This window comes from Galeopterus variegatus, unplaced genomic scaffold (assembly GCF_000696425.1).
Source record: "Galeopterus variegatus unplaced genomic scaffold, G_variegatus-3.0.2 Scaffold452, whole genome shotgun sequence".
NCBI lineage: Eukaryota > Metazoa > Chordata > Mammalia > Dermoptera > Cynocephalidae > Galeopterus > Galeopterus variegatus.
The window spans coordinates 472,738-486,535 of NW_007726563.1; the positions used below are offsets into that span (position 1 = coordinate 472,738).

Sequence of the window (13,798 nt, forward strand, 5' to 3'; positions counted from 1 at the left end):
TATATATATATATATATATATATATATATTAGTATGTATTTTTAGATAATGGATGTATTCTCCTTGGTAAGCTATCTGAATGTTCGCTATCTGATTGCATTAATATTAGAGAGCTCTCAAAGAAAGGGCATTGCTGCTAGTATTTCTTTAAAAAAAAAAAAAGTTGTATTTATTCATTGACAGCTAGCCAGTGTGGGGATCCGAACCCTTGACCTTGGTGTAATAACCAATTGAGCTAACTGGCCAGCTCAGCTGCTAGTATTTCTTAAGAGTAGTAACCTGGGTTTGAATCCTAGCTTTGCCCCTGATTAGCTGTGGAACTTATTGGTGCTTCAGTTTCTTCATCCGTAGAATGGGAATAAAAATAATATCTACCTCATAGTTGTGATAAGGATTGAATGAATTAATATATGTAAAAGCATTAGATGAGTGTCTGGCACACATTAAAAGCTGTATAAGTGATAACAGCTATCATTATCGTCATATTATTATTGTTGTTATTTGGCAGAATAAGAGTAAGTTGGGTAAGGTTTCAAGATCGGATTTTCTCCTCTTCAAGCCCTGAAAATTGCTCTAAAGTTTGAAAGTAAAAGGAAGGAAACTAAACCTTTGTTGATCATCAGCTATGTGCCAAGCAGTATACTAGCATTTTACCTGCATTATCTTTTAATCCTTACACCAGTGCTATGAAGTAGATTAGAAAACAGGCTCAGAGAAGTTAAGTGAGGTCTCATACTAGGAAATGGACACCATGATGTAGCTGGTCTCCCTTACTTCACATCCTGTACTCTTGCCTTGCATGACACCAGACAGCCTGAGAGTTCAGCATGTTTCACTAATAGGAAAGCTTGGACTATGCTTTCCTGATTGTTAAGGACTTTATTTCTAATGACCATTTAAAGGGATGTCATCCACATTTTTAGTTTGTTCCTACTGTACTGATTTGTTTTACACATCTGTAATTCCATCCCCCTCCCATTCAAAAGTGTGTTGTAGTAGTTTAAATGATATAAGCGGGACTTAGCTGGAAAATACCTGAATGTGTGGAGTCTTATTAGTACTTTTCAGAATTGAGCTGACTTTTAATTTCCCACTTTTTAAGATCACCATCATAATTTTTTTTTTTTTTTTTTTTGTCTTTTTCCATGTCCGGCAACGGATCGCATCCCTCAGTGTCGCCCCCGTACCGGACCGGGACCGGCAACGGGATCGCAGCCCTCGGTGTTGCTCCCGCGCCTCGCTCAGCCAGTGAGCGGGAACCGGTCTGTATGTGGGATCCGAACCCTCGGCGGGAGCGCCGCCACACTTCCCAAGCGGCGCACTATAGCAGTGCGCCACCGGGCCGGCCCACACCATCATAATTATTGAAGTCATTACTTTTCAAAGTAATAAGTTTCGTAGGGCTTTAAATTTCATGTGCTTACATATCCTAGGTTTTATTTTGTGTAGAACTGATAATTGTAGTAAGCTTTTGGGAAGCATCCAAAATTAATTAAAGTAACTTGGATTAAACTTAATCAAGTTTTAAGCTTTGGTCTTCTTATGTTGAAAGTGGGAACATTTGATAGGAAAGAGGGACATTTTATGGATGTGAAACCCCCATCCATACAGTGTCAGCTTAGCTTTCCTGGATAAGGTTGCCTCAGACCCCCCAACCTAGAACGTGTGAAAGTTGTAATTTCTCCCTAAAATTATTTGAGTATTTTCTGGGTTTCATGATCTTGCAACCTCTTCTGCCTCTTGGGCAGCTTTCTTGCCTTGTGCCACTGATTTGAACTGTAGTGCACACAGATGTGAAACTGAGCACCTTCTCTGATTTTCAGAAGGGCCCTATTCACAGGGTATTTGTGGGTTTTCTATAACTAACTGAAGAAAGGGAGCAAAATAGAGGTGGGGTGAGCCTTACTTTGCATTAGATGCAAACAATTTTCCTAGTAAGGTATCCCTGTTCTTGAAATGTTTTCAGACTTCCCTTGACCTGAGAGCTTTACCCCCACCTAATCCCAGCTTTGCTCCATTATACTAACTATTCTTTCTTCTCTTCCTTTCCCTCTCTCAATCATTCTTCTTCCCATTCCTTTCAGAGATAAAACAACAAATTCTTCTCCTTGTCTAATTCAGGATAATTTCCCTTTCTTGACAACCATTTTGGAATCTTGACAGCCATTCTGCAGGGAACTATCCACTCCAAGTGGACTGGATTTGGGGAGGATGGGAGGTGATATACTGAGGGAACATATTTTCACACAGAAAGTTTCTTCCGAGAGGAATTCTTGTGTTAGCTGTTAGGATGACAAAATAGAGAGTTTTCCATCTTATTACATGATGACTGAGCATACCAATCTCAAGCTTTACTGAGTCCTGCTTCCTGAATAAAGTGTCAGAAACCTAAAAAATGGTTATACAAGTAATTTATCCAAATCAAACTCTAGATATCTTTGACTAATATAATTTCCCTGTGTATAGAATATATACTGCTTTTAAAGAAACATGCTGTTTACATAAAGGTCATGAACCCACTTAGCACAAGAGAGTTGCCTCATGCCATCTTGTATTATTATGTGTTTTGCTTATGCAAAAATAATTTTAGCTTTTGATATTTGAGTATGATTGTTACCATGAGTATGTTATTTTTTCTGACAGTTTCAGGTTATATGCAAAGACAATGTATAATCTTTAAAACCTAAAACAGAAGCAGAAGTGCATTTTTTCAGGAAGTAAACCTTTAATACTTCCACTTATGGATCTGTCTATCCTTAAGCGACTAAATCTTTGATTGCTTTTAGCCAAAAAAAAAAAGGCTCACAATTTTTTTTCACTTATATCAGGTTTGAGGACTGTAGGGAGTTCACTGCATTGTAATATACTGTTCTTCTTTTGAGTTTGTAAAGAATTCATGAAATTGATTTTTCTTGTCATGTATAAGCCCAGCCTTACAGATTCTTTACCCTTGTAGGTAATAGACAAGAGGAAACCTAACCAATGACTGTGGAATGATATGGAAGAAGATGGAAAAAACTTGTTTAATGGGTAAGAATTAAACTATAATAAAACATTATTAATGAAAACTATTCATAATAGCATTATGTGTGGCCAATCTGTAATAGGTAGCCAAGGTTGGTATACTACCAGGGTAAGTGATCAATCACTGTCTTTGTCTTATCCCTGTTCTGAACTTTCACTACCTGCTTCCATCTTAACCTTGTGAATTTTTCAATACCATGAATTAACTTAAACTAAGAGGGGACACAGCCATATTCAAAGATAAAATGGGAGTTAGAGATCAGCAACCATACTAAAACAAGTCTAGGAGATAGGTCTTAAAGCTTGTTGGTGGTTGGAGAGAGACTCTGTCATGACCTGTCAAGAGTGATTATCCACTCCTTTTTCTCCAAATACTGACAGCTGCTGTGATGTTAGGCTCACTATGGGGATCCTATTCATTTGAGCAGGTGCAGATGTGTGTCAGGTGGTAATCAAATAGAATTCCACAGAAAGCCCAATAAAAAACTTGACTAAGTTTATGCGATATAAAATCTTTTTAATTGCACAAGTCCATACATTCTTTTTGTCAGTAATGCAAACATTATAGATAACTAAAACCCTCTACCTGAATCTTAGTTCCCTTCCAGAGTATATAAGTGTATGGCATGTATTTGTGCAACCTTCTTTGTCTTATGGTTAAAAACATGGGCTTTGGAGCCAGATTGTTTTTAACCAGCTACTATTAACTTGACATTGGGGCAAGTTAATATCATTCTGCTTCAATTCCTTGGGTATAAGATGGGGACAATAAAATGCCTATCTCATAGCAATGATGAGTGTTAATTAATCTATTTAGAATTCTTGAATTAATGCCTGGGGAACATAGTAAATATTTAGTAAATGTTAGCTATAGTTCTCATTCCAGTTAGCATTTTTATGTACCAAACATCCACATGAGTTTTTTTCTGAAACACTGCAAGTAAAACTGTCATGGATAAGGTTAACCCTAGTGGCCAAGAAAAAAAATTTTTTTTTAATTTTTTAATAAAAATTTTATTTTTGGGTTCAAGCTTCATTTCTCTCAGAGTATCCTGCTAGAGTATTTGTGAGAATTATGAATAGAATTATGTACCTTCAACTCTTACTGCATATCTTATGGTATATATGATGCTTACCAGTATGTGTGAAAAAACAGCCATCTTCAGGCTGTAACAGTATCAATCTCAAAGCAGGGTGCACAATTCTTTTGTCTCTAGGTAGTCGTAGTGGATTGAATTATGTCCCCCCAGAACTCCCTTCAATCATTCTTCTTCCCATTCCTTTCAGAGATAAAACAACAAATTCTTCTCCTTGTCTAATTCAGGATAATTTCCCTTTCTTGACAACCATTTTGGAATCTTGACAGCCATTCTGCAGGGAACTATCCACTCCAAGTGGACTGGATTTGGGGAGGATGGGAGGTGATATACTGAGGGAACATATTTTCACACAGAAAGTTTCTTCCGAGAGGAATTCTTGTGTTAGCTGTTAGGATGACAAAATAGAGAGTTTTCCATCTTATTACATGATGACTGAGCATACCAATCTCAAGCTTTACTGAGTCCTGCTTCCTGAATATGGTAATTGAAAAGTGGAGCCTTGAAGAGGTGATTGGATTGTAGGACCATGCCATAGTGAATGGATGACAAATGGTGGTCAGGCGCGTGGTTCTAAGGGCTTTAAAAGAAGAGGAGAGTCTGCCTTTTGCTCTCTCTGCTCTCTCTGCTTCCATCGTCTTGCAATGTGAGACTGCTGGGTCACTGTCTCCACCACCAGATGGACTTTGGACTTCCCAGTCTCAGAAACTGTAAGCAATAAATTTCATTTTCTCTATAAATCACCCAGTTCAGCGTACTTTGTTATAAGCAACATAAATGGACTAATACAGTAGTTATGTTGAATTTTCTGTTAAGATTCTGCTAATCTATTATAAAGGACAATTTTTTTTTCTTGTTGCACAGAATCATAAACGTTTTGCAAATATCTTTGATACCTTTTCCATGGCTTATCAACACTTTCTTAGGTGGTACAGATTACCTACTTTGAGAAGGAAGCACACTGAAACAGTCATCTCTTTTTATTATTTCTCTTTTGTATTGTTCTGGGCTTCTATGAGATAATTATGAACTATTTTGTCTGCTGTGACTATAGTGAGGTTATTTTAGAAGACTAATGTATAAAAACAGAAGTTAACATTAACTGAGTATTTATTGTGTCAGGCAATATTTTAAGTGTTTTACTCATTTATTCATCATCACATTTAATCCTGTCATCCACTTATGAGGTAGATACTGTTATTTGTTTTAAAACTGAGAAAAGTTAGTGCATATTAAGTAACTTGCCCAAAGTCACATTATAAGTGGCAACTGCAGGATTTAAACCTAAGCCTATGCTATTGACCAGGGGAGTGCTGGCCTAGTTAGAAGGTTTGCTTTTAGAAGGTTTGCTAAGGTGGGTGTGAATTTAAGTAAGACATAAAGCTAAATATCGCCTGAAAAAGTCACTGTTAACTAATTTGTTTTTGCTTGCCTGTGGGAAGGAAAATTTGAAATTATGTATCTTCTTAAGTATGGAAAAAATGATGTAGATAATTATTCATAAATAATTATTTTTATTGACCGTACTTAAGTGAATACAGCTGTTTTGCTTCATTAGAAATCACCTGAACTAGCTAAAGAACAACACACGTGTAGAAGGGATTAGAATACATTGATTCTTGGATTACCATTTAGCTGCTATTCATAGAAACATGCAGACAGAAAGATTGAACTGTGCAGCAGTTTGGAACTGATTGGTAATTGGAAATTGCTCTTTTGTCCTGTTAAATAATATTTGAATGACCGTCAGCGGAAAGTTGTGCAAGAAAAGAAAAGCCAGGAGAAAGGTGACTTATGGGTCTTATAATTAGAATGTCACTTATAAGTGATGGTCTAAAAAGAAAATGTACATTAACAGTCGACATTTATATAGGAACAGGAAGGAGTTATAGTACGTGGTTTTTGTTCTGTGGTCTGTCTTGTCAGAGAGAAGCATTAGCTTTTCTTTTCTTCAAATAGCAACTTATTTCCTGTTGAAATACGGTAAAAGTACAAAGAGTAAGTGACATTTAAAGTACCAACAAGTACACTGATAAATTGTCTTGGCCTTCTTGCAAGTATGGCTGCATGTAGTCAGTGATGTTTTCCTCTTCTGTCTTTTTTACCCCCTTCTGTTTGAGAATCCCTTCTGAATGTTGATCAAGGCTTTGGCTCTTAGTGTACATATCTTTTAAAACAATGTCTTAAAGGGTGGTCCAGGGACCCCCCCCAAGACCCTTTCGGAGGCTGATGAGGTCAACACTGTTTTCAAAACAATACTAAAATGTTATTTGCTTTTTCCACCCTCATCCTCTCACAAGTGTGCGATGAAGTTTTCCAGAGGCTACATAATGTGCAACTGACTGCAGAAGCAGACAGGGGAATCCAGCTATCTTCCTTAATCCAAACATGAAAGAGATTTGCAAAATGTAAAATAAGGCCACTCTTCTCACTAGATTTGCTGTGAGAAGCACTGGTTTGTTTCTACATCAGAACATTAGTGACCCCAGTGTGGGCCAGAAAGTCATGGTGTCCTCACCCACTGATATGTACCAAATTTAGAATGTTCTTTGTATGGGTTGTCTCTGACTTTGGAAAGGATCTTTTAGGACAGCCTTTTATTTTACAATATTAACTGAACACCTACTATGTTCCAGCCCTGTTCTAGGGGCTGGAAACAAAGTAGTGAACAAAATAAAAACAAAAAAATCTCTATCCTCATGGAGCTTCCATGCTAGCTTTCATTCTAGCCTTCGAGACCTTTGCCCTGGACACAGCTCCCTCTACAGGGGAGTCTCAGAATTGATAGTCACTGTGGTTTGTAAACACTGACTGGTGTTTCTCAGTGGCTGAGTGCTGAGCATAAAGTGCCTTGACATTTTGTGATTTTTGATTACTAGAAAAAAAGCACCAGGGCCAGCCCATGGCTCACTCGGGAGAGTGTGGTGCTGATAACACCAAGGCCACGGGTTCGGATCCTGTATAGGTATGGCTGGTTAGCTCACGGGTGAGCATGGTGCTGACAACACAAAGTCAAGGGTTAAGATCCCCTTACCAGTCATCTTTTTTTAAAAAAAAAAGTGGTTTACGATTTTTCAGATCTTACACAGGATCCTAATATAACACTAAAGATGGGCCTATCCGGTTATTCTTGTGGTTGATTCTTGTTTTGTTTTCGAAGTTAGTGCTAGTTTTGTCAAGAAATTTAACTTTAAAGAAAATTAAATATCGACTCATGTTAAATGTATTCTAATTGTTTTTTATTTGGAGAAAAATGTTCTTATGTGCACGAGATCTTTGCCTGGTGAGTTGCTCCCAAGACCCTATACTTTAAAAGACTTTTATACAGAAAGAGATTACTTGGCTCATTGGATTGAGTGACTTAATAATGACTTGAAGGTTAATTAATACTGCTGTCAGATTCCTTCTCACTGGCTATGTCTGTCTTATCACTCACTAAATTAAGCCATTTCTGAGTGTAAACAATTGGGAACACCATTAGAATATTAATGGAAAAAGAAACTGACATTCCAAATGTGAGTGACCAAAAATCTTCTCTAAAAATTATTTTAATTTTAATATACACTTTAGGAGCTCTTTTTTTTTTTTTTTTAATTGGGTGGCATCTTGTCCTTCCCTTTATTGAAAGTGTAAAAGGAGCTTTTTAATCAGAAAAACCAAATGGTTGTTGTCCATTCAGCATTGCTACCTGCTAGGCACCCCATTCTCAGTTGTGCCTGGTGTACCAAAGACCAGAATGTCTAAGGTTCAAATAAAATCTCAGTCTTCTGCCAAAGTGGGTGAAACATAGTCATTTGGCTACTCAGGGCTGAGGAGGCGGAAATTGTAAGGGATCCTCATGAAGGCGTTCAACCAAATTCCTTTTTGGTGGTTGTTTGTTTGTTGGGGGGAGGGGGCAGGGTTCTATACCTTACCTCCACCTTCAGGGGTATGTGGAACCTGCAATTCCTGAACCTTTCCAAGTTCTGACTTCTAACCAGCTTGTTTTTTTGTTTATTTCATCTTGGTGTAGGCAGCATTTAAGTTTTAGCATGCTCTTGTGTGTTATGGTTTTCATTCCCTCCCTTTACTTTCCAGCTTCCAAAATTTTCATGGAATCTCTCATCTGTTATGTCTCATTATCCCATGCTTTTTGTCCTTATGAATTTATGCCCATTTTTACTCCTTTATTGTGATTTTACTGGGGTTTTAAGAGGAAACATGTGTTTTCATTCTCCTGTGTTTTACTGGAAGCCTGGGTTTTAACATATATTATACAGTGCATACAATATTCCAGGAATTATAGTAGTCATTAGGTCATTTCTCTAATTTAAAAATCCCTTAACATTCTATTGAAGTTTTGAAAATTCATTCACCCAGTTTTTTTGAGCAGCTTCTATATGCTAATAGGCACTATCACATAGATTAAAGTCACACAACTAGTAAAAGGTAATGCCAGATTTGAGATAGATTTCTAAAACAGATATGCTTTTTGTTGTACTATACCTAAGTTAATTGTCTATTGGATATTAAATAGCTGCTGTGGGTTTTTAAGCAGACGAATGCAGTATAGGATGATAATGCTGTTTTTGTTTAATAAAGTGATAACATTTAAGATTTACTGTAGCAGATGCAGAAAGATAGGAGGCATCAAGATCAACTAATAGTTAAAGCAGTAATAATGCAGGCTTGTAGTATCAGGGGCCTGCATTAGGGAGAAGGGGATAGTAGTGGAAACGGAGAGGATGTTTAGGTTCAAGAAGCAAGGGTAGCATTTGAATTCCTTCTCTTAAATGAGCTATTGTAACAAAGAACCTAGACCAGTATCTGGTACCCCTATTTCTGAATACAAATTTGTAGGCCTTGGCAACTGACTTGATTGTGACATGAATAAGGAGTTAAAGAGAATGCCAAGTTTTCAAGTCAGGTGAATAGGAAGGAGTGCCTTATCCAGGACTGGGGAAAGGTGGGAAGAAGTGCTGAGTTAAAGGTAAATTAGTAGATTTAAACAACATTACATGTGAATTTCATGGTTGTTTGAAGATATAAACATCTGACTTGTCTTCTGTATTCCTTTATTGGACATTTATCTGAATGTCCTGTAATCATATACACTATTATAGAAAGTTCAGTCATCAAGTCACATTGTTTCCTGGTAGGTAATATGTACTCTAATTTTTAAGCTGATGTTCAGTATTTTTAAATCTGTAATTTGAGGGTCATTCTTTTTTTTCCTTTTGAAAGCATGTACTCTGATTTCATTAGAACACAACTGTTTTTACAAATCAATTTTACAAGACCGAGAACCCAGAAGAAAATACATAAATTGACAGTTCACATAAAAAGAAGAAAAAATGATCAATATTCACCATAATTAAAGACATGAAAACAAAATATATATGTATTCATGTAATTTTTCAAATGTCGTATTGAAACATATTTAAAGGTGTGTCAATTACAAGTATTGGAGAAACATGTACTCTGAATGAAATACTACTGGTTGGATGGCGGGGGGAGAGACTGGGGGAGTGTAAATTAGAGTAACATTTTTGGAGGGAAGTTTGACAATATCTATCCAAAATTTAAATGTGTATATCCCTTGACACAGCAATTTATCTTCTGTAAATTATCTCACAGACATACTTGCATCAATGTGCCCTGATATATGGCCAACAATATCCATGGTGTATTGTTTGTAATAATAAAACACTGAAAACAGCATAATTCTCCTCTTGTAGGGGAGCTAGTTAAATTAATTATGCAGTTCATATCACAGAATATGCTAAACTCTTTAAAAAGAGTGAGGTAAAGACAGATATCTGGAAAAATGTCCAGGATACATTAAATTAAGAAGAAGAAAGATACAGAATAACAGGTATGGTAAAATCCAATTTATATTAAACATTATGTTTCTAAATGTATAAAATAAATATTCCTGGAAGTATGCCCCAGGATACACAGTTAACGATAATTACCTCTAGGGAAGCTACTGAGGACAGAAAGCAGAGGGAGAATTTTACTGTTGGAATTTTTATATTCTGTCTCATATAAATTTTATTTTTTTAAGTGTATAAAATTAATAGGCAAAAACAAGGACTCCAGTTGTATTTTGTCTATAATGAACCCTGATTTCCATAATTTTTTAATTTTTTTAATTTTAATTTTTTTTTATTATTATTTTTTTTTTAAAAAGATGACCGGTAAGGGGATCTTAACCCTTGACTTGGTGTTGTCAGCACCACGCTCAGCCAGTGAGCGAACTGGCCATCCCTATGTGGGATCCGAACCCGGGGCCTTGGTGTTATCAGCACCGCACTCTCCCGAGTGAGCCACGGGCCGGCCCTGATTTCCATAATTTTTAAAAAACATTTTATTATGGAAAATTTCAAATTTTATTTATACTCTCTCCTTCCTTGCTCTGTTCCTAGATTATTTTATTTTATTTCATTGTCATTATCCCACATCTCAAGGACTTCAGAGTTGAATCAGATGGATAAAGGAAACCAGGTATTAAAGTTAGGCATCCATGATATTCGGTGTGAAGAAGATACTATAGGAATACCAAGGAAGAGTTCCTTATACTCTAGGTTAAATTAGGCAAACTTCTAAAAGAAGAGTATAACTTCTGAATCCATGGCCTTTTCATTTACTGCCTAATATGTGTGTAACACTCCCTTTGACCTTCTGTCCTCCTTTCTAAGTGCCTCAGACCCGTCTTCCTAAGAAAAACTTTGTTTACAGGTCCCTAAATGACCTTCCTTATTTTTTTCCCAGTATTCTGTAGACTATAATAGCCAGAGGGGAACAAATATAGCCAGAGGGGAACAAATACAAGGTCAGTTAACAGAAGGCAAATAGTATAAGCAGGTTCATACGGAGTTATTTTATATTAATTTATAATTAAAATTAATAATGCTATTATAAAAATAGATCTTTATAGAAATAGCCTTAAAAATAAAGTGTTTTTTATTTTGTAAAACAGTATTTCTCAAGCTACTTCTGTCAGCTGTATACCACTTTTGTAATTTTTGCCACATTCCAGTAATATCTGTAGAGTTACTTAATATTTTTCTGTAATCCGAATTACTTATTTTTTTTTTACCTTAAAAGCCTACTTGAACCTCATCCTAAAAAATATCCATGGAGTTGTGGATTTTCTGTTATTTTATAAACCACATTAAAATGTGACTATTAAATTAAAAAGTAATTGCTCCCGGAGAGTTCCAGTTCTGAATAAGACAGAGTAAGTGCACTCTGCCCAGTCTCTTCCACAGAATGCAGCTAAAAACCTGAACAAAACCCATGGAGCAGCAATTTGAGGACCTTGACAAGTAAATAGCAGGCAAATAGAGAAGACCAGGATTTTTTTTCCTTTTTTTTTTTTAACCATCATTTTATAGATACAGATGAAGACCAGGATTTGAAGTATTCCCAATCCATTTCCCCTCTTATTCCTACTATACCCTGGCCTGGATTCAAGGCAACCCAATCTTGGAAGTGGGCACCAGGCATGGACAGAGAGTTCCAGAATAAACTCTCTAGTTCTGTCTCGAGTGGGAAAGGAGACTTCTAACTCCCCACTTTGAAACATTTTTCTTCATTCTCTTATGCCCCAGCTCCCAGGCAATCTTGTGGTAGTAGTGTTTGTAGTGACAGCAGCTGGGTCCTACAGATGCCTGAAACTCTGAGGAAGGGGAACCTTGTTCTCCACTTGGAGAGGCTGTAGTCCCAAAAGGGTGGGGAAAACCCACATCACTTTTTTTCTTTCTCTGTCCTCCTGCTGCCTAGCCTCCAAAATATGTGGTAGAGTGGGGTAGTTAAAGCCCCAGCTTTCTGGCAAGCAGAGAGAAAAAGGGAGCTCCAGGGAAGTGGAAAGTACCTGGTAGAAAATGAAGAGAGAGGAACTCGGGGAAGAGACCCCATAAAGTTGTTTATGAACTCCTGGGACCACCCCTAAACAATGTATGCATGGATCTGATCCTAAACAGCATCAAAGCCTTTAAGAATTGAACACTGAGCTAGATCACTTCCTAGGTCCTAGACCGGCCACTGGGTAGCGCTCATGCCAGACAGATCCTGCAAAGCTTTGAATATGGAGCTTATTTAAATTACACCCACAAGGGCCGGCCGGTGGCTCACTTGGGAGAGTGTGGTACTGATAACACCAAGGCCACGGGTTCGGATCCCTATATAGGATGGCCGGTTAGCTCACTTGGGAGAGTGTGGTACTGATAACACCAAGGCCACGGGTTCGGATCCCTATATAGGATGGCCGGTTAGCTCACTTGGGAGAGTGTGGTGCTGAAAACACCACGTCAAGGGTTAAGATCCCCTTACCAGTCATCTTTTGAAAAAAATAAAAAAATAAAATAAATAATAAACTACACCCACAGAAGCTTAGTCGGAACTTGTGACCTGAATCCAACCAAGTTGATTGCCTACTAAAATGAAAATATCAACATTCTTCGTGGGATTTAAGCAAGACTGAGTTTCATAATGTTTAAAATGTTCAGCATACAGGGCCGGCCCGGTGGCGCACTGGAGAGTGCGCCGCTTGGGAGCGCAGCAGCTCTCCCGCCGAGGGTTCGGATCCCATGTGGAGACCGGTTCCCGCTCACTGGCTGAGCGCGGTGTGGGCTCAACACCGAGGGTTGCGATCCCGTTGCCGGTCCCCGGTACGGGCGCGACACCAAGGGTTGCGATCCCATTACCGGTCAGTAAAAAAGACAAAAAAGAAAAAAAAATGTTCAGCATACAAAATTAGTCAGCCTACAAAGAACCAGGGCAATCACAACTCATGGAAAAGACAACCCATTGATGCCACCACTGAGATAACACCTCTCCCCTACACATGGATTTTGCCCTTCAATTTGATATGCAAGCCTAGGCCACATCATGCCCAGTGTTGGACCAGTGACCATTGTCTGGGGCTACCATGCACACAGTGGCTTAGATTTCTCAGGACCCACCCCAAGCTAGTGCTGAGGTCAGCTTCTACTGAAACACATGGTCCTGAAGAGGAAGGATACTCGGTTAAAAAATAAATAAATAAATAACACAACTCCTACTTTTAGACTTCATAAAAACTTGTCTGACTTGAGCTCTTAGATTGTAAGGGACTTTTCTATAGTAAGGTACAAAGAGGGTGGAAAGAAGATAACATCATACAGCTCAATACAAATTTTATTAAGCCTTTTGTGTGTTTTCCCTTTGTGTTATGATTCTTTCCATTTGTATTTTTTAGGCAGATGGGTAAATATGCCTCAAGGCCAACTGTCATTTTAGCACTAAGACAAATAACCAGTTGAAGAATGCAGATGTCGAGAGCCTTATGCTTTGTAGTCAGAGGTGACAGCCACTGACCAGCAACTTCTGTCTAGCCTGCAGATCCCCACGAGTTGTACACACTGGTCTGTGATTCGTAGCTGCAGACACCATGTACTGAGTTTGGCACAGTTTGCACCTGCCATCCTCTCTTCAGAAAGAAGTACTACTGGTGCTCGTCAATGCTCCCTAGGTTTATCTGCTTCTGATTTCTCTGAGTCCCCAGGGGTTCTGTATCATTTGAAGTTGCACCTTAGTGTGTCTTCAAAGTGTTTCTTTTTGCAAATTCTGATTGAGTTATCTCTGTTCAACTTACCACATAGCAGCTACTTGGGAATGCAAAGCAGAGAATTTCAGAAAGCCTGGTAGAAACT

General features: G+C 37.9%; 1 protein-coding gene across 1 annotated transcript in view; it reads left to right on the plus strand.

Moving 5' to 3' along the window:
- The window catches only part of USP49 (ubiquitin specific peptidase 49), a 94,139-nt gene that overhangs the window by 42,627 nt on the left and 37,714 nt on the right, over positions 1-13,798 (plus strand). The window contains exon 3 of the mRNA XM_008568919.1: positions 2,957-3,030. The gene's annotated coding sequence lies outside the window, so the exon portion shown is untranslated. The remainder of the gene's footprint in view (positions 1-2,956; positions 3,031-13,798) is intronic.